Below are 27435 nucleotides of genomic sequence, written 5' to 3'. Positions count from 1 at the left end.
TTGGTGTACCTTCTGTGATGAGTCTGGTTATCCGATCTCTCTGAAGGGGCTGCCCGAAAGTGGGGTCCTGAAAAAAGAAAAAGGTATGCATGCCTCGTGGCGGCAGAACCGCATTCTAGCTGCATTGTCGTCCTGCCTCCACCTATGCCCATGGTATCTTGAGCGCATAGTTGTGTACGCGTGGCACTAATGCCGCTTGAATGGGGCTGGGGTGGAGGCCGGGTTGCTAATCGAGCTCCTGGCGTGCCTGGCGGTCCTGTTGCGGGGTACTCCGAACCCGCTTGACAGTGTTCGGGGATGTCGTTGCCGAATTGGCTGTTTGTCGGAGGAGGCTGCTTTGTACTTCTGCCACGAGGGCCGCAGTATGCTCTTTTGTACGGAGGGAGCGGTCTGTGTTTCCATTGACTGTTATGACCCCGTGAGGTCCTGGCATCTTGAGCTTGAGGTATTCTTGATAACCCACAAGTATAGGGGATCGCAACAGTTTTCGATAAGTAAGAGTGTCGAACCCAACGAGGAGCTAAAGGTAGAATAAATATTCCCTCAAGTTCTATCGACCACCGATACAACTCTACGCACGCTTGACGTTCGCTTTACCGGAAACAAGTATGAAACAAGAAGTACTTTGTAGGTGTTTTCGAGTAAGATTGCAAGAAAGTAAAGAACATGTAAATATAAACAAGGGGCTGTTTAGATAAAGAAACAACTAAATAAATATAGCGAGTGTGGAAAAGTGGTGGTAGGAGTTGTGGAATTGTCCCTAGGCAACTGACTATGTTACTAGACCGGTAATCACTATTGCAATTCTATTTGAGGGAGAGGCATAAGCTAACATACTTTCTCTACTTGGATCATATGCACTTATGATTGGAACTCTAGAAAGCATCCGCAACTACTAAAGATTCATTAAGGTAAAATCCAACCAAAGCATTAAAGCATCAAGTCCCCTTTATCCCATACGCAACAATCCCTTACTCGGGTTTGTGTTTCAGTCACTCACCAACCCACTATAAGCGAATCATGAACGTATTGCAACACCCTACAGCGGGAATCCCTCATGCTTGCGCGACATGGAGGGCACAATAGGACAGCACCAATAATAAAATATGCAACTCATACCAATCATAGCAATTCATCAATCACCGATAGGACAATAGGAATCTACTCAGACATCATAGGATGGCAACACATCATTGGATAATAATATGTAGCATAAAGCACCTTGTTCAAGTAGAGGGTACAGCGGGTTGCGGGAGAGTGGACCGCTGTAGATAGAAGGGGGAAGGTGATGGAGATGTTGGTGAAGATGATGGAGGTGTTGGTGAAGATCGCGGTGATGATGATGGCCCCCGGCAGCGTTCCAGCGCCACCGAAAGCAAGGGGGAGAGAGCCCCCCTTCTTCTTCTTCCTTGACCTCCTCCCTAGATGGGAGGAGGGTTTCCCCTCTGTTCCTTGGCTCCCATGGCTTGGGAGGGGCGAGAGCCCCTCCGAGATTGGATCTATCTCTCTGTTTCTGCGTTGGCTGCATTGGCTGATTCTACCCCTTCACCGTTTCCTTTATATCTGGAGATCCGTAACTTCGATTGGGGTGAATCTTTTGCCCAGATCTTTCTGATAAAATTAGCTTTCTTGCGCCAGAAGGAGAGCATCAACTGCCTTACGGTGGGCTCACGAGTGTCAAGGGCGTGCCCCCTACCTCGTGCCCACCTCGGATACCGTTTCGCATTGATTTTACTTCCACAAAATCATAAATATTCCAAAAAAAATCTCCGTCCGTTTTTTTCGTTTGGACTCCGTTTGATATTGGGTTTCTGTGAAACAAAAAACATGCAACAAATAGGAACTGGCACTGGGCACTTGATCAATATGTTAGTCCCAAAAATAATATAAAAAGTTGCCAAAAAGTATGTGAAAGCGAATAATATTGGCATGGAACAATCAAAAATTATAGATACGACGGAGACGTATCAGCATCCCCAAGCTTAATTCCTGCTCGTCCTCGAGTAGGTAAATGATAAAAAAGAATAATTTTTGATGTGGAATGCTACCTAGCATAATCTTGATCATATGTCTAATCATGGCATGAATATTAAGACACGAGTGATTCAAAGCAATAGTCTCTCATTTGACATAAAAACGATAATACTTCGAGCGTACCAATAAAGCAATCATGTCTTTTCAAAACAACAAGGCCAAAGCAAGCTTATCCCTACAAAATCATATAGTTTGGCCATGCTTCATTTTCATCACACAAAATGCCCCCATCATGCACAACCCCGATGACGAGCCGAGCAATTGGTTCATACTTTTTAACGCGCTTCAGCTTTTTCAACCCTCACGCAGTACATGAGCGTAAGCCATGGATATAGCACTATAGGTGGAATAGAATATAAGGATGGAGGTTATGTGGAGAAGACAAAAAGGGAGAAAGGCTCACATCGATGCGGCTAATCAACGGGCTATGGAGATGCCCATCAATTGATGTCAATGCGAGGAGTAGGGATTGCCATGCAATGGATGCACTAGAGCTATAAGTGTATGAAAGCTCAACAAAAGAAACTAAGTGGGTGTGCATCCAACTTGCTTGCTCATGAAGACCTAGGGCATTTGAGGAAGCCCATCGTTGGAATATACAAGCCAAGTTCTATAATGAAAATTCCCACTAGTATATGAAAGTTACAACATAGGAGACAATCTATATGAAGAACATGGTGCTACTTTGAAGCACAAGGGTGGAAAAAAAGAGATAGTAACATTGCCCCTTTTCTTTTCTTTTCTCTTTTTTTGGTGGGCTTCTTTGGACCCCTTTTTTTATTTAGGCTTCTTTGGCCTTTCCTTTTTTTAGGGGGCAATGTTCTATAGTGATGATCATCACACTTTTATTTACTTACAACTCGATACTGGAACAAAGATATGACTCTATATGCATGCTTCCGGCGGTGTACCAGGATGTGCAATGATCTAGCGTAGCAATGACATCAAAAAACGGACAAGCCATGAAAACATCATGCTAGCTATCTTACGATCATGCAAAGCAATATGACAATGAATGCTCAAGTCATGAATATGATGATGATGGAAGTTGCATGGCAATATATCTCGGAATGGCTATGAAAATGCCATAATAGGTAGGTATGGTGGCTGTTTTGAGGAAGATATAATGAGGCTTATGTGTGATAGAGCGTATCATATCACAGGGTTTGGATGCACCGGCGAAGTTTGCACGAACTCTCGAGGTGAGAAAGGGCAATGCACGGTACCGAAGAGGCTAGCAATGATGGAAGGGTGAGAGTGCGTATAATCCATGGACTCACATTAGTCATAAAGAACTCATATACTTATTGCAAAAGTTTATTAGCCCTCGAAGCAAAGTACTACTATGCATGCCCCTAGGGGGATAGATTGGTAGGAAAAGACCATCGCTCGTCCCCGACTGCCACTCATAAGGAAGACAATCAAAGAAACACCCCATGCTTCAAATTTGTCACACAATGGTTACCATACGTGCATGCTACGGGACTTGCAAACCTCAACACAAGTGTCTCTACAATCCACAACCACCCACTAGCACGACTCTAATATCACCATCTTTATATCGCAAAACTATTGCAAGGAATCAAACATATCATATTCAGCGATCTACAAGTTTATGTAGGATTTTATGAATAACCATGTGAATGACCAGTTCCTATCATCTCTCTAAATAGATATAAGTGAAGCAAGAGAGTTTAAATTCTTTCTACAAAAGATATGCCCACTGCTCTAACAAATATAAGTGAAGAAAAAGAGCATTCTACAAATGGCGGTTGTCTATGTAAAGAGAAACAGGCAATCCAAACTTCAAATGATATAAGTGAAGCACATGAAGCATTCTATAAAGCCATACTCAAAAGATATAAGTGAAATGCATAGAGAATTCTATAAATCAACCAAGGAATATCTCATACCAGCAATGGTGGATAAAAGAAAAATGAAAACTAAATGTAAAAGACGCTCCAAGACTTGCACATAATGCACGAACGAAACGAATTCGAAAATGTACCGATACTTGTTGAAGAAAGAGGGGATGCCTCCCCAGCATCCCCAAGCTTAGACACTTGAGTCTTCTTGAATATTTACTTGGGGTGCCTTGGGCATCCCCAATCTTGAGCTCTTGCCTCTCTTCCTTCTTCTCATATCGAAACATCCTCGATTAGACACTACATCCACACAAAACTTCAACAGAAAACTCGGTAAGATCCGTTAGTATAATAAAGCAAATCACCACTCTAAGTACTGTTTCAAACCAATTCATATTTTGTTTTTGCATTGTGTCTACTGTAATGTAACTTTTCCATGGCTTAATCCACTGATATAAATTGATAGATTCATCAAAACAAGCAAACTATGCATCAAAAACAGAATCTGTCAAAAACAGAACAGTCTGTAGCAATCTGAACATCCACCATACTTCTGGTACCCCAAAAATTCTACCAAACTTAGGAACAATAAACAAGTTGTACATCAAGACAGTGCAAAAAGAATCAGAACCAATTTACGATCTAGTTAAAAATGTAAAATCGCGCACTACAGCCAAAGTTTCTGTCCTGCACCGTACAAAACAACAAGCATTGTAAACAATCCTAAAGGCAAACCTTGGCACATTATTTTTATAATACAACGGAATTGTAAAAGGGTATAATTATTTTTGATGAAAAGTTTTTGTAATCAAGATTCACAAAGTTTCCGTGAGCATGAACAAAGTTCAAGGAGCTCTCCCACTTCAACAATGCTTGTCTCTCTCACTTTCACTTTCCTTTTTTGAAAAGTTTTTAGGCTCCCCTCTTTATTTTTTGGTTTTTAACTATATGAAAGCACTCAACAGAAATAAATGACTGTTAAATGACTCTCTAAAACTTCCGGGTTGTCTCCCTGGCAGCGCTTTCTTTAAAGCCATTAAGCTAGGCATAAAGTGCTCAAGTAATGAATCCACCCGGATCCCAAGGTATATCAAAGCCAATTTTAATTAACAATGATTTGTAATTTAGTAATGAGCACAAAGTAACATATATCATGTAACGATGAAGTCTAACTCTCTTCCTATGCATCGGCATGTTATAAAAGAACAATCAATGCATACATAGTAAAGGCCAATGCATAGTATAAACAGTTTCTTGCAATTCTATCGTATTGGAAACATAGAGAGGTGGAGAAATTGTTCCTCTCTCATAATAATTGCAAGTAGGAGCAGCAAGGACATGCATATTATATTCATCAAAATCATCATGTGCAATGGTAAAAGGCAACCCATCAATGTAATCCTTAATAAGTGCAAACTTCTCCGATATAGTGTAATCGGGAGAATTCAAAAAGATAATAGGACTATCATGCGTGGGTGCCATAGAAAAAATTTTATGTTTAACATAAGGAACTATAGCAAGTTCATCTCCATAAGCATTATCCATATTGGCATCTTGGCCACAAGCATATCAAGCATCATCAAAAAGGGATATTTCAAAAGAATCATAGGGATCATAACAGTCATCATAGCAATCATCCTTCGGTAAGCACGAAGGGGAATTAAACAATGTATGAGTTGAAGAGTTACTCTCATTAGAAGGTGGTCACGGGTGATCAATCCGCTCTTCCTCCTTTTGTTCTTCGCTCTCCTCCTCATCTTTTTCATCCAATGAGCTCACAGTTTCATCAATTTCTTCTTCCATAGCTTCCTGCAAAATATTAATCTCTTCTTGGACAGCGGAGACTTTCTTAATAAATGCATTAATATAGTAATTGTATTTATAATTTTCATATCAATATCTTAGTATAGCAAGATTTTCAGGCCTATAAATATCATCATCTAAAGCTTCATACTTTTCAAACAAAGCTTCAATTTCATAAGCAGCCTTAAAAGCAACAAATTCTTCTATTTGTTCCACATCATAGTAATCATATATACCATTAGCATAAGAAGCTAAGGTTTCATTATCATTAAATTCGCATGAAAAGGGAAGGTGTGGAGTCTCCATCCTAGAGAAACAAGTAACATCATATCTCAAGCATATACCGACGCAACATAATAAATTGATCCCATAATAGTTTCCCTTTTTGTGTCGAGCGATAATCCCTAAAGTGTTCACGTTGATCCAACGTGTCTCCCATTATAAAGTTGAATGGGGTTTTCTCAGGCTTATCAAAGTAGTATATAATATCTATCGCATAATGAGAATCGAGGGTTTTAGGAGTTACCCCATCCTCATGAGTAGTAAGTACAACTAATTTTTTTGGCATTTTGCGTTCCATATCCATAACTAAAGATAGAGAACAACTAAGAACAACAAATAAAAATTACTTAGTGACAAAGCAAACAAGCACACACGAGAATATTCACCCCACGCTATGACTCCCCGGCAACGGCGCCAGAAAAAGGTCTTGATAACCCACAAGTATAGGGGATCGCAATAGTTTTCGGTAAGTAAGAGTGTCGAACCCAACAAGGAGATAAAGGTAGAATAAATATTCCCTCAAGTTCTATCGACCACCGATACAACTCTACGCACGCTTGACGTTCGCTTTACCGGAAACAAGTATGAAACTAGAAGTACTTTGTAGGTGTTTTCGGGTAAGCTTGCAAGAAAGTAAAGAACACGTAAATATAAACTAGGGGCTGTTTAGATGAAGAAACAACTAAATAAGTATAGCAAGTGTGGAAAAGTGGTGGTAGGAGTTGTGGAATTGTCCCTAGGCAACTGACTATGTTACTAGACCGGCAATCACTATTGCAATTCTATTTGAGGGAGAGGCATAAGCTAACATACTTTCTCTACTTGGATCATATGCACTTATGATTGGAACTCTAGCAAGCATCCGCAACTACTAAAGATTCATTAAGGTAAAACCCAATCATAGCATTAAAGCATCAAGTCCCCTTTATCCCATACGCAACAATCCCTCTTACTCGGGTTTGTGTTCCAGTCACTCACCAACCCACTATAAGCGAATCATGAACGTATTGCAACACCCTACAGCGGGAGTCCTCACGCTTGTGCGACACGGAGGGCACAATAGGACAGCACCAATAATAAAATATGCAACTCAAACCAATCATAGCAATTCATCAATCACCGATAGGACAATAGGAATCTACTCAGACATCATAGGATGGCAACACATCATTGGATAATAATATGTAGCATTAAAACACCATGTTCAAGTAGAGGGTACAGCGGGTTGCGGGAGAGTGGACCGCTGTAGATAGAAGGGGGAAGGTGATGGAGATGTTGGTGAAGATGATGGAGGTGTTGGTGAAGATGGCATGAATATTAAGACACGAGTGATTCAAAGCAATAGTCTCTCATTTGACATAAAAACGATAATACTTCGAGCGTACCAATAAAGCAATCATGTCTTTTCAAAACAACAAGGCCAAAGCAAGCTTATCCCTACAAAATCATATAGTTTGGCCATGCTTCATTTTCATCACACAAAATGCCCCCATCATGCACAACCCCGATGACGAGCCGAGCAATTGGTTCATACTTTTTAACGCGCTTCAGCTTTTTCAACCCTCACGCAGTACATGAGCGTAAGCCATGGATATAGCACTATAGGTGGAATAGAATATAAGGATGGAGGTTATGTGGAGAAGACAAAAAGGGAGAAAGGCTCACATCGATGCGGCTAATCAACGGGCTATGGAGATGCCCATCAATTGATGTCAATGCGAGGAGTAGGGATTGCCATGCAATGGATGCACTAGAGCTATAAGTGTATGAAAGCTCAACAAAAGAAACTAAGTGGGTGTGCATCCAACTTGCTTGCTCATGAAGACCTAGGGCATTTGAGGAAGCCCATCGTTGGAATATACAAGCCAAGTTCTATAATGAAAATTCCCACTAGTATATGAAAGTGACAACATAGGAGACAATCTATATGAAGAACATGGTGCTACTTTGAAGCACAAGGGTGGAAAAAAAGAGATAGTAACATTGCCCCTTTTCTTTTCTTTTCTCTTTTTTTGGTGGGCTTCTTTGGACCCCTTTTTTTATTTAGGCTTCTTTGGCCTTTCCTTTTTTAGGGGGCAATGTTCTATAGTGATGATCATCACACTTTTATTTACTTACAACTCGATACTGGAACAAAGATATGACTCTATATGCATGCTTCCGGCGGTGTACCAGGATGTGCAATGATCTAGCGTAGCAATGACATCAAAAAACGGACAAGCCATGAAAACATCATGCTAGCTATCTTACGATCATGCAAAGCAATATGACAATGAATTCTCAAGTCATGAATATGATGATGATGGAAGTTGCATGGCAATATATCTCGGAATGGCTATGAAAATGCCATAATAGGTAGGTATGGTGGCTGTTTTGAGGAAGATATAATGAGGCTTATGTGTGATAGAGCGTATCGTATCACGGGGTTTGGATGCACCGGCGAAGTTTGCACGAACTCTCGAGGTGAGAAAGGGCAATGCACGGTACCGAAGAGGCTAGCAATGATGGAAGGGTGAGAGTGCGTATAATCCATGGACTCACATTAGTCATAAAGAACTCATATACTTATTGCAAAAGTTTATTAGCCCTCGAAGCAAAGTAGTACTATGCATGCCCCTAGGGGGATAGATTGGTAGGAAAAGACCATCGCTTGTCCCCGACTGCCACTCATAAGGAAGACAATCAAAGAAACACCCCATGCTTCAAATTTGTCACACAATGGTTACCATACGTGCATGCTACGGGACTTGCAAACCTCAACACAAGTGTCTCTACAATCCACAACCACCCACTAGCACGACTCTAATATCACCATCTTTATATCGCAAAACTATTGCAAGGAATCAAACATATCATATTCAGCGATCTACAAGTTTATGTAGGATTTTATGAATAACCATGTGAATGACCAGTTCCTATCATCTCTCTAAATAGATATAAGTGAAGCAAGAGAGTTTAAATTCTTTCTACAAAAGATATGCCCACTGTCTAACAAATATAAGTGAAGAAAAAGAGCATTCTACAAATGGCGGTTGTCTATGTAAAGAGAAACAGGCAATCCAAACTTCAAATGATATAAGTGAAGCACATGAAGCATTCTATAAAGCCATACTCAAAAGATATAAGTGAAATGCATAGAGAATTCTATAAATCAACCAAGGAATATCTCATACCAGCAATGGTGGATAAAAGAAAAATGAAAACTAAATGTAAAAGACGCTCCAAGACTTGCACATAATGCACGAACGAAACGAATTCGAAAACGTACCGATACTTGTTGAAGAAAGAGGGGATGCCTCCCCAGCATCCCCAAGCTTAGACACTTGAGTCTTCTTGAATATTTACTTGGGGTGCCTTGGGCATCCCCAATCTTGAGCTCTTGCCTCTCTTCCTTCTTCTCATATCGAAACATCCTCGATTAGACACTACATCCACACAAAACTTCAACAGAAAACTCGGTAAGATCCGTTAGTATAATAAAGCAAATCACCACTCTAAGTACTGTTTCAAACCAATTCATATTTTGTTTTTGCATTGTGTCTACTGTAATGTAACTTTTCCATGGCTTAATCCACTGATATAAATTGATAGATTCATCAAAACAAGCAAACTATGCATCAAAAACAGAATCTGTCAAAAACAGAACAGTCTGTAGCAATCTGAACATCCACCATACTTCTGGTACCCCAAAAATTCTACCAAAATTAGGAACAATAAACAAGTTGTACATCAAGACAGTGCAAAAAGAATCAGAACCAATTTACGATCTAGTTAAAAATGTAAAATCGCGCACTACAGCCAAAGTTTCTGTCCTGCACCGTACAAAACAACAAGCATTGTAAACAATCCTAAAGGCAAACCTTGGCACATTATTTTTATAATACAACGGAATTGTAAAAGGGTATAATTATTTTTGATGAAAAGTTTTTGTAATCAAGATTCACAAAGTTTCCGTGAGCATGAACAAAGTTCAAGGAGCTCTCCCACTTCAACAATGCTTGTCTCTCTCACTTTCACTTTCCTTTTTGAAAAGTTTTTAGGCTCCCCTCTTTATTTTTTGGTTTTTAAACTATATGAAAGCACTCAACAGAAATAATGACTGTAATGACTCTCTAAAACTTCCGGGTTGTCTCCCTAGCAGCGCTTTCTTTAAAGCCATTAAGCTAGGCATAAAGTGCTCAAGTAATGAATCCACCCGGATCCCAAGGTATATCAAAGCCAATTTTAATTAACAATGATTTGTAATTTAGTAATGAGCACAAAGTAACATATATCATGTAACGATGAAGTCTAACTCTCTTCCTATGCATCGGCATGTCATAAAAGAACAATCAATGCATACATAGTAAAGGCCAATGCATAGTATAAACAGTTTCTTGCAATTCTATCGTATTGGAAACATAGAGAGGTGGAGAAATAGTTCCTCTCTCATAATAATTGCAAGTAGGAGCAGCAAGGACATGCATATTATATTCATCAAAATCATCATGTGCAATGGTAAAAGGCAACCCATCAATGTAATCCTTAATAAGTGCAAACTTCTCCGATATAGTGTAATCGGGAGAATTCAAAAAGATAATAGGACTATCATGCGTGGGTGCCATAGAAAAAATTTCATGTTTAACATAAGGAACTATAGCAAGTTCATCTCCATAAGCATTATCCATATTGGCATCTTGGCCACAAGCATATCAAGCATCATCAAAAAGGGATATTTCAAAAGAATCATAGGGATCATAACAGTCATCATAGCAATCATCCTTCGGTAAGCACGAAGGGGAATTAAACAATGTATGAGTTGAAGAGTTACTCTCATTAGAAGGTGGGCACGGGTGATCAATCCGCTCTTCCTCCTTTTGTTCTTCGCTCTCCTCCTCATCTTTTTCATCCAATGAGCTCACAGTTTCATCAATTTCTTCTTCCATAGCTTCCTGCAAAATATTAATCTCTTCTTGGACAGCGGAGACTTTCTTAATAAATGCATTAATATAGTAATTGTATTTATAATTTTCATATCAATATCTTAGTATAGCAAGATTTTCAGGCCTATAAACATCATCATCTAAAGCTTCATACTTTTCAAACAAAGCTTCAATTTCATAAGCAGCCTTAAAAGCAACAAATTCTTCTATTTGTTCCACATCATAGTAATCATATATACCATTAGCATAAGAAGCTAAGGTTTCATTATCATTAAATTCGCATGAAAAGGGAAGGTGTGGAGTCTCCATCCTAGAGAAACAAGTAACATCATATCTCAAGCATATACCGAGGCAACATAATAAATTGATCCCATAATAGTTTCCCTTTTTGTGTCGAGCGATAATCCCTAAAGTATTCACGTTGATCCAACGTGTCTCCCATTATAAAGTTGAATGGGGTTTTCTCAGGCTTATCAAAGTAGTATATAATATCTATCGCATAATGAGAATCGAGGGTTTTAGGAGTTACCCCATCCTCATGAGTAGCAAGTATAACTAATTTTTTTGGCATTTTGCGTTCCATATCCATAACTAAAGATAGAGAACAACTAAGAACAACAAATAAAAATTACTTAGTGACAAAGCAAACAAGCACACACGAGAATATTCACCCCACGCTATGACTCCCCGGCAACGGCGCCAGAAAAAGGTCTTGATAACCCACAAGTATAGGGGATCGCAATAGTTTTCGGTAAGTAAGAGTGTCGAACCCAACAAGGAGATAAAGGTAGAATAAATATTCCCTCAAGTTCTATCAACCACCGATACAACTCTACGTACGCTTGACGTTCGCTTTACCGGAAACAAGTATGAAACTATAAGTACTTTGTAGGTGTTTTCGGGTAAGCTTGCAAGAAAGTAAAGAACACGTAAATATAAACTAGGGGCTGTTTAGATGAAGAAACAACTAAATAAGTATAGCAAGTGTGGAAAAGTGGTGGTAGGAGTTGTGGAATTGTCCCTAGGCAACTGACTATGTTACTAGACCGGCAATCACTATTGCAATTCTATTTGAGGGAGAGGCATAAGCTAACATACTTTCTCTACTTGGATCATATGCACTTATGATTGGAACTCTAGCAAGCATCCGCAACTACTAAAGATTCATTAAGGTAAAACCCAATCATAGCATTAAAGCATCAAGTCCCCTTTATCCCATACGCAACAATCCCTCTTACTCGGGTTTGTGTTCCAGTCACTCACCAACCCACTATAAGCGAATCATGAACGTATTGCAACACCCTACAGCGGGAGTCCTCACACTTGTGCGACACAGAGGGCACAATAGGACAGCACCAATAATAAAATATGCAACTCAAACCAATCATAGCAATTCATCAATCACCGATAGGACAATAGGAATCTACTCAGACATCATAGGATGGCAACACATCATTGGATAATAATATGTAGCATAAATCACCATGTTCAAGTAGAGGGTACAGCGGGTTGCGGGAGAGTGGACCGCTGTAGATAGAAGGGGGAAGGTGATGGAGATGTTGGTGAAGATGATGGAGGTGTTAGTGAAGATCGCGGTGATGATGATGGCCCCCGGCGGCGTTCCGGCGCCACCGGAAGCAAGGGGGAGAGAGCCCCCCCCTTCTTCTTCTTACTTGACCTCCTCCCTAGATGGGAGGAGGGTTTCCCCTCTGTTCCTTGGCTCCCATGGCTTGGGAGGGGCGAGAGCCCCTCCGAGATTGGATCTATCTCTCTGTTTCTGCGTTGGCTGCGTTGGCTGATTCTACCCCTTCACCGTTTCCTTTATATCTGGAGATCCGTAACTCCGATTGGGGTGAATCTTTCGCCCAGATCTTTCTCATAAAATTAGCTTTCTTGCGCCAGAAGGAGAGTGTCAACCGCCTTACGGTGGGCACACGAGGGTCAGGGGCACGCCTGGCGGGGTAGGGCGCGCCCCCCTACCTCGTGCCCACCTCGGATACCATTTCGCGTTTATTTTACTTCCAGAAAATCATAAATATTTCAAAAAAAAATCTCCGTTCGTTTTTTTGTTTGAACTCCGTTTGATATTGGGTTTCTGTGAAACAAAAAACATGCAACAAACAAGAACTGGCACTGGGCACTGGATCAATATGTTAGTCCCAAAAATAATATAAAAAGTTGCCAAAAAGTATATGAAAGTGAATAATATTGGCATGGAACAATCGAAAATTATAGATACGACGGAGACGTATCAGGTATGCATAGTGCGGTACCGCATTGAAACGAGTGAACGTAGTTCGTCCAAGTAGTGCATGATAGCCACTACGGAAAGGGACGATATCGAAGATTAACTCCTTGCTTCGGAAGTTATCCGAAGATCCGAAGACCACTTCTAGTGTTATTGAGCCCGTGCAGCGGGCCTCTACCCCTGGAATTACACCTATGAAGGTGGTTTTGGTGGGTTTGATCCGTGATGGATCGATGCCCATTTTGCGCACTGTGTCCTGATAAAGCAGGTTCAGGCTGCTGCCACCGTCCATGAGGACTTGCGTGAGGTGGAATCCGTCAATGATTGGGTCAAGGACCAATGTGGCTGAGCCGCCGTGACGGATGCTGGTCGGATGGTCCCTACGATCAAAGATGATCGGGCAGGATGACCATGGGTTGAATTTTGGGGCAACAGGCTCCATCGCATAGATGTCCCTAAGTGCACGCTTTCGCTCCCGTTTGGGGATGTGAGTGTCATAGATCATGTTCACCGTTTTTAGCTGGGGGGGGGGAATTTCTGTCCTCCAGTGTTCGGACGCCGGGGCTCCTCGCCATCATCACTGTGCAGCCCCTTGTCCTTGTTCTCGGCATTTATCTTGCCGACCTGTTTGAACACCCAGCAATCTCTGTTAGTGTGATTGGCTGGTTTATCGGGGGTGCCGTGAATCTGGCACGAGCGGTCGAGTATGCGGTCCAGACTAGACGATCCCGGATTGTTTCTTTTGAACAGCTTCTTCCACTGACCGGATTTGGACTTGCTGAATCCGGCATTGACTGCCGTATCCTCCGCATTGTCTCCATTGTTTTGGCGCTTGTGTCTGTTGCGCCGTGCTTTCTGTTACTGTCACGGATATCTGAAGTGCCAGGGTTTCCTGGCGTGGTGTTGCTGCGAGCCAGCCAACTGTCCTCACCTGCGCAAAAGCGGGTCATTAGTGTCATGAGTGCCGCCATGGTCTTTGGTTTTTCTTGGCCGAGGTGTCGGGCAAGCCACTCGTCACGAATATTATGCTTAAAGGCCGCCAGGGCCTCGGCGTCCGGACAATCGACAATTTGGTTCTTTTTAGTTAGGAATCGAGTCCAGAATTTTCTGGCTGACTCTCCGGGCTGTTGGGTAATGTGACTTAAGTCGTCAGCATCCGGTGGTCGCACATAGGTGCCTTGGAAGTTATCGAGGAATGCGTCCTCAAGATTTTCCCAACTGCCAATGGAGTTCGCTGGCAGGCTATTCAGCCAGTGTCTCGTCTTGCCCTTTGAGCTTGAGTGGGAGATACTTGATGGCATGTAGGTCATCACCGCGGGCCATGTGAATGTGGAGAAGAAAATCTTCGATCCACACCGCGGGGTCTATTGTGCCATCGTATGACTCGATGTTGACGGGTTTAAACCCTTCTTGGAACTCATGTTCCATTACTTCATCAGTGAAGCAGAGGGGGTGTGCGGCGCCTCTGTGCCAGGCTATGTCGCGGCGTAGTCCAATTAGGTCTGGTCGGTAATGTCCGGCCCGGCCGGATTTATCGGTATTGTGTCCGGCATGACGATTGGTGTCCTGAGCTGTGGCGCGCCCTCGTGATCCGTAGATCGATCTTGGTTGTCCTGCATTGTTTTCCAGTATATCTCGCAGGTCCTGCGTATTGCCCCGGGCCATAGTGAACTGGCATGGGGGTGCGGGCTGGTGTCCGGACTGACATGCCGTTTTATCCCGACCATGTGGTGGTCAGTCAGCCTCATCTTGTGCTGGAAGTTCAGGCTCTTCGGCCTCTTCTTCTAGCGGTTTATGCTTTGGTTATCCCCTGCTCGGGGGTTCGAGTCCATATTCTTCGGCCACCAGGACTTCGGTCCATCTGTCGGCGAGCAGATCTTGGTCCGCTTGGAGCTACTGCTGCTTCTTTTTCAGGCTTCTTGCAGTGGCTATAAGCCCGCGCTTGAAGCGCTCCTGCTCTATGGGATCCTCTGGTACGCCGAATTCGTCGTCACCGAGGCTCACCTCGTCTTAGGAGGGAGGCATATAGTTATCGTCCTCCAAGTATCTGTCCGTCGCCTGTTCGTCTGGGCTAGCCTGCCCGTGTTCCTGTTCGGCTTGCATGAAGGTGGGTTGATCAGGATCGTATTCCTCTTCGACACCATCTGGATTTTCTTCTTCAGTGCCGGTATTGTTGTCGCGAGGCTTGGAGCGGCGCCGATGACGCCCATGTTTTCCTTTCCTCCCCGAGGGGTTATCTCCCATTGCCTCATCGCCATTGGTTTCTTTGGGAGTATCCACCATATATATATCATATGAAGAGGTGGCAGTCCAGCGCCCTGTGGGCGGTGGTTCCTGTTTTTCTCCCGCATCGTCGTCTATACCGTCGATGTCTTTGGAGTCGAAGTTAAGCACGTCGGTCAAATCATCGACCGTGGCTATTAAGTGGGTGGTGGATGGGTAACGAATTTCTTCGTCACCAACTTCCCACTCGAGCCGGACATAGTTCGGCCAGGAGTCTCCTGACAAAGAGAGAGACCTTAATGAATTCAGCACATCTCCAAAGGGAAAGTGCTGAAAGATATCCACGGCGACGAACTCCATGACTGGAGCCCGATTAGATTCGATGGGCACGGATGCGCGCGGTCCGGAACACACTACCGAAGATGAGCCCGGGGGTCCGGAGATACAGATTTCCTGAGGAGAGGAGTCTGTGTTTGGCTCCAACGCCGATGAGAATGCAACCTTCAGGGCGGGGTACATCCACCCATCCTCGGGAGGTACAACCTGCTCTGGAACAAAGTCCGAAGCTGCAGCAGGTGCGATGTTCCGAATACTGTCCGACTGCAGATCTAGGTCATGCTGGTCGTGATTGTTCGGCGCACCTGGCATGGGCCCGAATCCGTCGAAGATCAAGTCTCCGCGGATGTCGGCGATGTAGTTTTGGTTTCCAAACCTGACCTGATGGCCAGGGGCGTAGCTATCGATCTCCTCCAGATGGCCAAGCGAGTTGGCCCGCAGTGTGAAGCCGCCGAACACGAAGATCTGCCCGGGGAGAAAAGTCTCACCCAGGGCAGCGTGGTTGAAGGTTGGAGAAGCCATCTAGCCTTGCAGCGACGACACAGAGGAACTCTCAGTGAAAGCACCAATGTCGGTGTCAAAACCGGCGGATCTCGGGTTGGGGGTCCCGAACTGTGCGTCTAAGGCTAATGGTAACAGGAGGCTGGGGACACAATGTTTACCCAGGTTCGGGTCCTCTCGATGGAGGTAAAACCCTACTTCCCGCCTGATTGATCTTGATGATATGAGTATTACAAGAGTTGATCTACCACGAGATCAGAGAGGCTAAATCCTAGAAGCTAGCCTATGGTATGATTGTTGTTGTGTCCTACGGACTAAACCCTCCGGTTTATATAGACAACAGAGAGGGCTAGGGTTACACAGAGTCGGGTTACAGAGGAGGAGATCTACATCCGAATCGCCAAGCTTGCCTTCCACGCCAAGGAGAGTCCCATCCTGACATGGGACGAAGTCTTCTGTCTTGTATCTTCATAGTCCAACAGTCCGGCCAAAGTATATAGTCCGTGTGTCCGGATACCCTCTTATCCAGGACTCCCTCAATGAACACAACCGAATAGCTACACTACAGAGATCTCATGAGGAGTGATGTATGAGGTTCCACCCTCAGCACTCGATGGTAACTCTGCAGTGTCGAGCAACAAAAGGGGCGTGATGTGATGTGAGATGTCGGGCTCTGGTTGTCAATCATGTTGATCGAGTCGTCAATGATGAAGTAGGGGCAACAAGGACCAGGTGGGGGTCACTGATGGATCACTAACCAACCTATACTAAGTAGTTTAGGATAAGCAGGTAGGTAACAATAAGCAGGTTACAAAAGAAGGCTATGCATCAGAATAGGAGCAAATAATAACAGTAGCAAAATCTAATGCAAGCTTGAGAGAATGGAATGGGCAATATCCGGATGATCAAAGGGGGGGCTTGCATGGAAGCTCTGCTCAAAGAGAAGAAGGGTCATTGTCGACGAAGTCGATCACAGGGTGGCATCGGTCTCGGGGTCTACCAGAGAGAAGAGGGGGAAGAAACAATAAATATAAAGCAAACAAAGCATCAGAAAGCATAACATGGCAATATGACGTGCCGGGTGTGACCTAACGTATGGCTACATGATAAAGGTGAAGGGGGAAATAAACCGGGAATGTTTTCTCGGTTCCTGACCGTGTCAGACAGATGACTGGCGGGAGAATGTTCCATTTTCAGATAGTTAGAGGCATCTGATAGGTAAACGGATCGCGTATCCGGATTCGTCACATTTTCTTGAGCAACTTTCATGTAGAAAACATTTTCATCGGAGTTACGGTTTAATTTCTATGAATTTTCAAAGTTTGAACAATATTCTAGAATTATTAATATTAACACAAATGGAATATGACGTCAGCATGACATGTTGATGACGTCAGCAGTCAACAGAGCAGCTGACCAGGTCAAACCTGACCAGTGGGGCCACTGGGACCCACATATCAGCCTCTGTTAGCTAAACAATGGATTAAACTAATCTAACATGGTTAATTAGGGGTGTGAGCCCCATTATTCCGTGACTAACTAGTAACTAAAACTAATTAACAGATTAGTTAACATTTTATCTTTTTATAAAACCTGCTTAATTAACATGGGGCCCACATGTCAGTCTCACTGGGTAGCCCAGTCAGCAGTTGACTAGGTCAGCCCAGTCAACTGGACCACTCGGGCCCACTGGTCAGCGACCTAGGGCGCGGCCCACTGTGCCACATCGACGTCGGCGCCGGAGAGAGCTCCGACGACCAAATCCACGGCGGAGCATCGCCAAACTTCGCCGGAAAAACACTACGGGGCACGGGGAGAGGTGCGGCTAGGCGCGTTCGATCGGGCGTTCGACGCCGCATCCATCTACGGTGGCGGCGCGGCCCATACCAGGCTGGAACGATGACGGCGAGAGGCGGGGCGGATGCCGGCGTTCGACCGTGGTAGGAAATGAGGCTAGAGGGTTCGACTAGCGGCGCAGTGGGGCACGTTCGAATCACCGGGATACGCTGAGCACGTTCCTGCGCTCGCACGGCCATGGCATCGACGGAAGCGATGATGATGAGCGGCATGGCGGAGCTGAGCTAGGTCGTCCATGCCGGCGACATTATGCGCAACAGAATTAGGGGGAGGCAGGGGAGGACGTCCGGTGCTCACCGTACGGGCGCAAGAAGGCCCCGTGAGTGAATGGGAGCGCAGAGGGAGGCCACGGTCGACGAAAATCACCAGCGGCCAAGGCGAAAGGGGACAAGGTGGATCCGACGCCGTGGTGCCTGGCGGCTACAACGGCAGGCACTGGTCAATGTGGACGACGATGGCGGACGCCTACGGCTTGTCAGCGATGCATGGCGATGATGGTGGCCGCGGGATCGACGCGGCGACGGCGGCGGGCGCGTTCAGGCGTCGATGGGGAACGAGGGGGAGAGGAAGTGAGCAGGGGATCTGGTGGGAGAGGGAGAAGCGGAGAGGACAAGGGGGGAGTGGGAGAAGGGCCCGAGGCGCCGGGGCGTGGAGGCCTTATCCTCCCCTCCACGCCGGCGAGGGGGTCCGGTGGTGACCGCGCCCTATAGCGGCGCGCGACCGAGGAACAGGAAGGGGGCACGGTGCGGGGAGCTGAGCCGGCTGGGCCGACCAGGTTGGTTGAGGTCCAGGGGGTCTCTCTCTCCTCTGCTTTCCTTTTCTCTCTTTTTTTAAACTTTTGCCTTTTCTTTTAAAAACTTTATGTTTTAGCTATTTTAGGCCATTTAGACACTTTGCAAAAATGTTGGTTCACCAACAATATTACCTGAAGAATACTTTTCACACGATGAACATTTTAGTTTTCATGTTTGAGCATTTTGAATTTCACACCTAATTTGAAATTGAATTCAACTAGAATTTGAAAGAGATAAGAGACAATGATGAACAAACACTTGTTTAGCAAAAGGATTAACTTAACCCTAGGGATTACTGTAGCATCATTACACCGGGGTGTTACAACTCTCCTCCTCAAAAAGAAATTCTCGTCCCAAGAATTAAGAGGTAGAAGGGAACAGGTCGGGGTATTCAACCCGGAGGTTATCTTCGCGTTCCCAAGTGGCTTCATCTTTAGTATGATTCGACCATTGCACCTTGAGGAACTTGGTAACCTTCTGGCGGGTCCGGCGTTCAGCTTCTTCAAGAATGCGGATCGGATGCTCTTTATAAGTGAGATCATCTTGCACTTCAATCAGTTCCGGATCCACTTCATGTTCCGGATCCTTGAAGCAACGACGAAGTTGTGACACGTGGAAGACGTCATGGACGTGAGAGAACTGAGGTGGCAACTCCAATTGATAAGCCACCAGTCCACGACGGGCGAGGATGCAGAAGGGGCCAATGTAGCGCGGAGCTAGCTTGCCCTTGACTTCGAACTGATGAGTGCCTCTCAAAGGAGTGACACGCAAATAAGCTTGTTTACTAGGTTGATAAGTTGAACCCCAGTGTTTACGATCATAATTGCTCTTCTGGCGGGATTAGGCCACCTTGAGATTATCCCGGACAATGCGAACCTGGTATTTAGCTTGTTGAATAATGTCTGGACCAATGAGCGTCCATTCCCCAGTTTTTGACCAATTCAGAGGGGTTCAACACTTACGTCCATAAAGCACCTCAAAGGGTGCCATCTTCAAGCTGGCTTGATAGCTGTTGTTATAAGAGAACTCTGCATAAGGGAGAGATTCTTCCCACTTCTTGCAGAAAGAAATAACACAAGCCCGAAGCATGTCTTCAAGAATTTGATTGACTCGCTCGACTTGGCCTTGGGATTGGGGATGATAAGCAGTGCTCCAGGTAATATGAGTTCCCATTGCCTCTTGGAAACTATCCCAGAACTTTGAAGTGAATATACTGTCGTGATCTGAACTGATCTCCTTCGGAATGCCATGGAGTGATACAATTTGGGAGATATACAAGTTTGCTAATTGACTAGCAGTGATTGTCTCCTTGACCGGCAGAAAGTGAGCAACCTTCGAGAATTGGTCGATGACGACAAAGATAGCATCATTACCTTTTTGAGACTTGGGAAGGCCAGTGACGAAGTCCATTTGGATCTTATCCCACTTCCATTCAGGAATCAGAAGCGATTGTTAGAAGTCCAGCCGGTTTCTAATGTTCTGCTTTGATGCAACACAAATGTCACATTCTTCAATATATCGAGCAATGTCTTCTTCAGCGTAACGGGACAAGTCCAAGAATTCCCACTGATAAACATCTACACACTTGTTGCCTTGGTGAGGTTACGGAACTCTCGCTTCTTCTTGTCCATGGTTCCCTAAGGAATGAAGCGGGCACAGAAAGCGGCTTGGAAATCCAGCCAAGTGATGACTGTTCCAGCAGGTAGGGTATGCCTGTGGCTGTCCCACCATTGAGCGGCGGGACCCTTGAGGAAGAAGGATGCGAAGGTGACATAGCTGGCAGGGGCAACACTAGGAGACTCCATTTCATACGTGATGTCCTGGAGCCAGTCATCAGCATCAAGGGGCTGAGTTGATCTGCGGTAGATGGTTGGGTTGAGGCGCATGAAGTCCTGCAGAGTAACTGGGGCTGGCTGCTGGTTCATATTCGGACGAGGAAACTAAGCCATCATTCCTTCCATGAACTGGCAGTTCAGCTCAAACTGTTGCATCATTCCAGCAAAGAATTCGGGCGATGGTGGAACATTGGCACCACGGCCATGACTAGCAGGTCTAACCATCCTGCTAACATGCAACAGGGGTAGTTCAGCATCGAGCATTTGTAAAGACAAAGGATCATTCATGATGAAACATGCATAGTGAAAGAGGTACGATGGATACCACATAGTAGTCAACACGACAGTGTGTGTACTATTCAGAATACTACTCTAAGGAATAACTATGGCTTATCCAGCTTTGGGGGGAATGTGGTCATAGGATCCTAACGTTAGAGTTAGTAAATTCGTTTAACCCGAATAGAAGAGAGATCAGAGTCCCAGAGTATAGACAAGGAGTAAAAGATCCTAATACCATCCAATGGCGACGTGGGCCCGTAAGCCACACAACCATGTTAGTAAAAGTTTTTTGTAGTGACTAGACTCGACTTCGGCCAAGGAATTGGAAAGGGGGCTACCTACAGGTAGTCAGCTCTGATACCAACTTGTGATGCCCCCGATTCAATCATACACTAATCATACACGCAAATGTGTACGATCAATATCAGGGACTCACGGGAAGATATCACCACAACTCTAGACACAAATTAAAATAATACAACCTTTATATTACAAGCCGGGGGCCTCGAGGGCTCGAATACATCAGCTTGAATACAAACGAGTCAGCGGAAGCAACAATATCTGAGTACAGACATAAGTTAAACAAGTTTGCCTTAACAAGGCTAGCAAAAAAGCAACATGATCGAAAAGGCAAGGCCTCCTGCCTGGGATGCTCCTAACCACTCCTGGTCGTCGGCGGCCTCCACGTAGTAGTAGGCACCCTCGAGTTTGTAGTAGTCGTCGTCGAAGGTGGCATCTGGCTCCTGGACTCCATAATCTGTTTGCGTCATCCGAGAAGAACGGAAAAGGGGGAAAAGAGGGAGCAAAGCAACCGTGAGTACTCATCCAAAGTACTCGCAAGCAAGGATCTACACTACATATGCATCTGTGTCAATTGAAATGGGTTGTATTTGTGGACTGAACTGCAGAATGCCAGAAGAGATGGGGAAAAGCTAGTCCTATCGAAGACTAGAATCTTCTGGAAACCACCATCTTGCAGCAACATGAGGGAGTAGAGTAGTATACCATAAGTCATATTTATGTTGTTGTATCAACGCTCCAGGATCCTTTCTCGACTCCCGAAGAAACATATCCAAATCATGCCTCAGCATCCAGTTCTAGTTGTATCGATCGGGATACAACTCCGAGTGTCCGTTACCGTAGGACAGGCTATCGATAGATGTTTTCTTCCCTGCAGGGGTGCACCAACTTACCCACCACGCTTGATTAACTCCGGCCGGACACACTTTCCTGAGTCATGCCTGGCCTCGGCCAAACAATATGCAGCAACGAGACCTAGGCTAAATAGAGAGGTCAGCGCGCAGGACTAAACCTATGCCCCCAGGGGTCATGGGCCATCGCCCCGAGAACTCCTGCATGTTGCGTACGCGGCCGGTGAGCAGACCTAGCTACCTCCTTAAAAAGGCAGGAGCTTACGCAATCCAACCCGACGCGCGCCGCTCAGTTGCTGACGTCTATTAAGCTTCGGGTGATGCATACACACAGAATGCCCATACAATGCCCATGTGATGGTTAGTGCTATCAGGCCAGAGGCTCCTCGGATCAAATATTCAAATCGTAGTGGATTAGGAACGCGCAGTAACAAGCAGAGACTCACGAAAGATGTGACCCCGTCGCCCCGTCTCGAGGACTTGCGACAAGGGGTAAGAATGCCCGGCCACGCCTCGTAATTATCTCGCGGGCACCTTCTAGGTTAACCTCACTCCACATCACTCGCAATTAAGCTCGCGCAAGTACCCCTTAGGTCCGACCCGTCTTTAGTAACATGGTTCAGCGTAAAGTCATAGTAACCATAGTAATTGTGTGTCTAACACCAAGGGGAACCCTGAGGAACCACCCTCGGTGGATTCCACTCGATGTAATCATCGAGGTGAACGTAAGAGGAACCACCCTCGAGGTTCACACTTGAGGGGTTGCACGACAGAGTCGTATCAGAAGTGGTTATGGAGGAAATCACCCTCGATGACCATGACCGAATAGCTACACTACAGAGATCTCATCAGGAGTGATGTATGAGGTTCCACCCTCGGCACTCGATGGTAATTCTGCAGAGTCAAGCAACAAAAGGGGCGTGATGTGATGTGAGATGTCGGGCTCTAGTCATCGATCACATTGATCGAGTCGTTGATTATGAAGCAGGGGCAACAAGGACCGGGTGGGGGTCACTGATGGATCACTAACCAACCTATACTAAGCAGTTTAGGATAAGCAGGTAGGTAACAATAAGCAGGTTACAAAAGCAGGCTATCAGAATAGGAGCAAACAATAATAGTAGCAAAATCTAATGCAAACATGAGAGAATGGAATGGGCGATATCGGGATGATCAGGGGGGGCTTGGAAGCTCTGCTAAAAGAGAAGAAGGGTCATTGTCGACGATGTCAATCACTGGGGTGGCATCGGTCTCAGGGACTACCGGAGAGAAGAGGGGGAAGAAACAATAAATATAAAGTAAACAAAGCATCACAAAGCATAACATGGCAATATGACGTGTCGGGTGTGACCTAACGTATGGCTACACGATAAAGGTGAAGGGGGAAATCAACCGGGAATGTTTTCCCGGTTCCGGACCTGTGTCAGACAGATGACCGGAGGGGGAATGTTCCATGTTCAGATAGTTAGAGGCATCTGGCAGGTAAACGGACCACGCATCCGGATTCGTCACGTTTTTCTGAGCAACTTTCATGTAGAAAACATTTTCATCGAAGTTACGGTTTAATTTCTATGAATTTTCAAAGTTTGAACAATATTCTGGAATTATTAATATTAACAGAAATGGAATATCACATCAGCATAACATGTTGATGACGTCATCAGTCAACAGAGCGGCTGACCAGGTCAAACCTGACCAGTGGGGCCACTAGGACCCACATGTCAGCCTCTGTTAGCTTAACAGTGGATTAAACTAATCTAATAGGGTTAATTAGGGGTGTGGGCCCCATTATTCAGTGACCAACTAGTAACTAAAACTAATTAATAGATTAATTAACATTTTATCTATTTATAAAACCTGCTTAATTAACGCGGGGCCCACATGTTAGTCTCACTGGGAAGCCCAGTCAGCAGTTGACTGGGTCGGCCCAGTCAACTGGGACACACGGGCCCACTGGTCAGTGACCTAGGGCGGGGCCCACTGTGCCACGTCGGCGTCAGCGTCGAAGAGAGCTCCGGCGACCAAATCCGCGGCGGAGCATCACCGCACTTCACCGAAAAACGTTACAGGGCACAGGGAGAGGTGCAGCTAGGCACGTTCGATCGGGCGTTCGATGCCGCATCCATCTATGGTGGCGGCGCGGCCCATAACAGGCTGGAACAATGACGGCGAGAGGCGGGGCGGACGTCGGTGTTCAGTTGCGGTTGGAAAAGAGGATAGAGGGTTCGACTAGCAGCGTAGTGAGGCACGTTCGAACCGCGGGGATGCGCTGAGCACGTTCCTGTGCTCAGACGACCATGGCATCGACGGAAGTGACGATGAGCAGCACTGTGGAGCTGAGCTAGGTCGTCCATGGCGGCGACACTATGCTCATCAGAACATGGGGGAGGCAGGGGAGGACGTGCGGTGCTCACCGTGCGGGTGCAAGGAGGCCCCGTGAGTGAACGGGAGCGCAGAGGGAGGCCGCGGTCGACAGGAATCACCGGCGGTCGAGGCGGAAGGGGATGAGGTGGATCCAGCGTTGTGGTGCCTCCTGGCTCCAACGGCGGGCACTGGTCGATGATGGCAGACGCCTACGGCATGTCGGCGATGCAAGGCGATGATGGTGGCCGCGGGATCGACGCGGCGATGGCGGCGGGCGCGTTTGGGCGTTGATGGGGAATGAGGAGGAGAGGAAGTGAGCGGGGGATCTGGTGGGTAGAGGGAGAGGCAGAGAGGACGAGGTGGGAGTGGGAGAAGGGCCCAAGGCGCCGGGGGCATGGAGGCCTTATCCTCCCCTCCACGCCGATGAGGGGGTCTCGTGGCGACAGCGCCTTGTAGCGGCGCGCGACCGAGGAACAGGAAGGGGGCACGGTGCAGGGAGCTGGGTCGGCTGGGCCAGCCAGGCTGGTTGAGGTCCAGGGGGGGTCTCTCTCTCCTCTACTTTCGTTTTCTATCTTTTTTAAATTTTTTGCCTTTTCTTTTAAAAACTTTCTGTTTTAGATATTTTAGGCCATTTAGACACTTTGCAAAAATGTTGGTTCACCAACAATATTACTAGAAGAATACTTTTCACATGATGAACATTTTAGTTTTCATGTTTGAGCATTTTGAATTTCACACCTAACTTGAAATTGAATTCAACTGGAATTTGAAAGAGATAAGAGACAATGATGAACAAACACTTGTTTAGCAAAATGATTAACTTAACCCCATGGATTACTGTAGCATGATTACACCGGGGTGTTACACATCTTCATCCTACGCCTCCCATGGATTGATAAACCTTAGGTCATCCACTTTAGGGAAATTTGCTACTGTCCTACAAACCTATGCACTTGGAGGCCCAACAACGTCTACAAGAAGAAGGTTGCGTAGTAGACATCAAGCTCTTTTCGGGCGCCGTTGCCAGGGAGGTTAGTGCTTGAAGGTATATCTTTAGATCTTGCAATCAAATCTTTTAGTTTCTTGTTTTATCACTAGTTTAGTCTATAAAAGAAAACTACAAAAAAGGAATTGAGGGTGCCTCATATGCTTCATCATTTTAATGTCTTTCGTGAAAAATAATGATTCCGATAATTGTGCTCAATTGCTAGAAGAAGAATGCATTAAAATGTTTGGCACTAAATTTTTGAATGATGAGCATGATTGCAATGTTGTTAGTATGAACTCCTTGAATATCCATGATGCTAATGATATGCAAAGCCACAAGCTTGGGGATGCTATGTTTTATGAAGATGCTATTTTTAGTCCCCCAAGTTTTGATGAGCAAATTTATTTTGATGATAGGATGCCTCCTATTTATGATGATTATATTGATGAAAGTGGATTTGGAGAGGTCATAGCTTTATTTAGTGATGAATCCACTATTTTGAAAGAGGTTCCAATTGATTATGAGAACTAAGTTGCTATCTATGATGATGATTGTGATGACATGTATGCTATAAAGAATAATGATAACCATGAAACTTGTCATCATGATTTTAATTTTCAATTGGATTACGCCTCACATGATTGTTATTTTGTTGAGTTCTCTCCCACTACTATTCATGAGAAGAAATTTGCTTATGTGGAGAGTAATAAAATTTCTATGCTTGTAGATCATGAAAAGAATACTTTATGTTATAGTTATATTGTTGAATTAATTCATGATGCTACTGAAAATTATTATGAGGGAGGAGTATATGCTTGTAGTAATTGCAATAATATCAAGTTTCCTCCCTATGTGTTGAAAATCTTGAAGTTATGCTTGTTTTACCTTCCTATGCTAGTTGATTCTTGTTCCCATAAGTTGTTTGCTCAATAAATCCCTATGCATAGGAAGTGGGTTAGGCTTAAATGTGTTAGTCATATTCTTCATGATTCTCTATTTATGTTTCAATTCTTATCTTTTATGTGAGCATCATTGAAATCATCATGCCTAGCTAAAAATGCATTAAAGAAAAGCGCTTGTTGGGAGACAACCCAATATTTACCCCTACTGTTTTTGTGTGTCCACATGAGTAAGTTACTGTAGTAATCATGTTTTATAGCTTTTGTTTCAATAAAGTGCCAAGTAGAACCTTTGGGAAGACTTGAGTGAAAGTTAATGCAATCTTGCTATAAGAAACAGAAACTTTGCGTTCACAAGAATAATTGTCATTTTTAACATAAGAGTGCTTATAAGTTGATTATTTTTTCATAAGATTAATAGACAAATTCCTCGCATCCACTAATTTATTTCAGAATTTTTGGAGTTACAGAAGTATTAAAGAGTTACAGATTACTACAGACTGTTTTGTTTTTGATAGATTCTGTTTTCTATGTGTTGTTTGGTTATTTGATGAATCTATGAGTAGTATCGGAGGGTATGAACCATAGAGAAGTTGTTAGATATAACACCAATATGAATTTAGAATTAGTTCACAACAATACCTAAGTGGTGATTTATTATCTTATACTAACGGAGCTTATGAGTTTTCTGTTGAGTTTTGTGTTGTGAAGTTTTCAAGTTTTGGGTAAAAATTAGATGGACTATGGAATAAGGAGTGGAAAGAGCCTAAGCTTGGGGATTCCCAAGGCACCCCAAGGTAATATTTAAGGACAACCAAAAGCCTAAGCTTGGGGATTCCCCAGAAGGCATCCCTCTTTCGTCTTCGTTCATCGGTAACTTTAGTTGGAGCTATATTTTTATTCACCACATGATATGTGTTTTGCTTGGAGCATAATTTTATTTTATTTTGTTTTGCTTGCTGTTTTAATAATATTCCAAGATCTGAAATTCTTAAATGTTAGAGAGTCTTCACATAGTTACATAATTATTCAACTACTCATTGATCTTCACTTA

This window comes from Triticum aestivum, chromosome 3B (assembly GCF_018294505.1).
Source record: "Triticum aestivum cultivar Chinese Spring chromosome 3B, IWGSC CS RefSeq v2.1, whole genome shotgun sequence".
In the NCBI taxonomy this organism is placed as follows: Eukaryota; Viridiplantae; Streptophyta; class Magnoliopsida; order Poales; family Poaceae; genus Triticum; species Triticum aestivum.
This window is presented reverse-complemented; position numbering follows the sequence as displayed.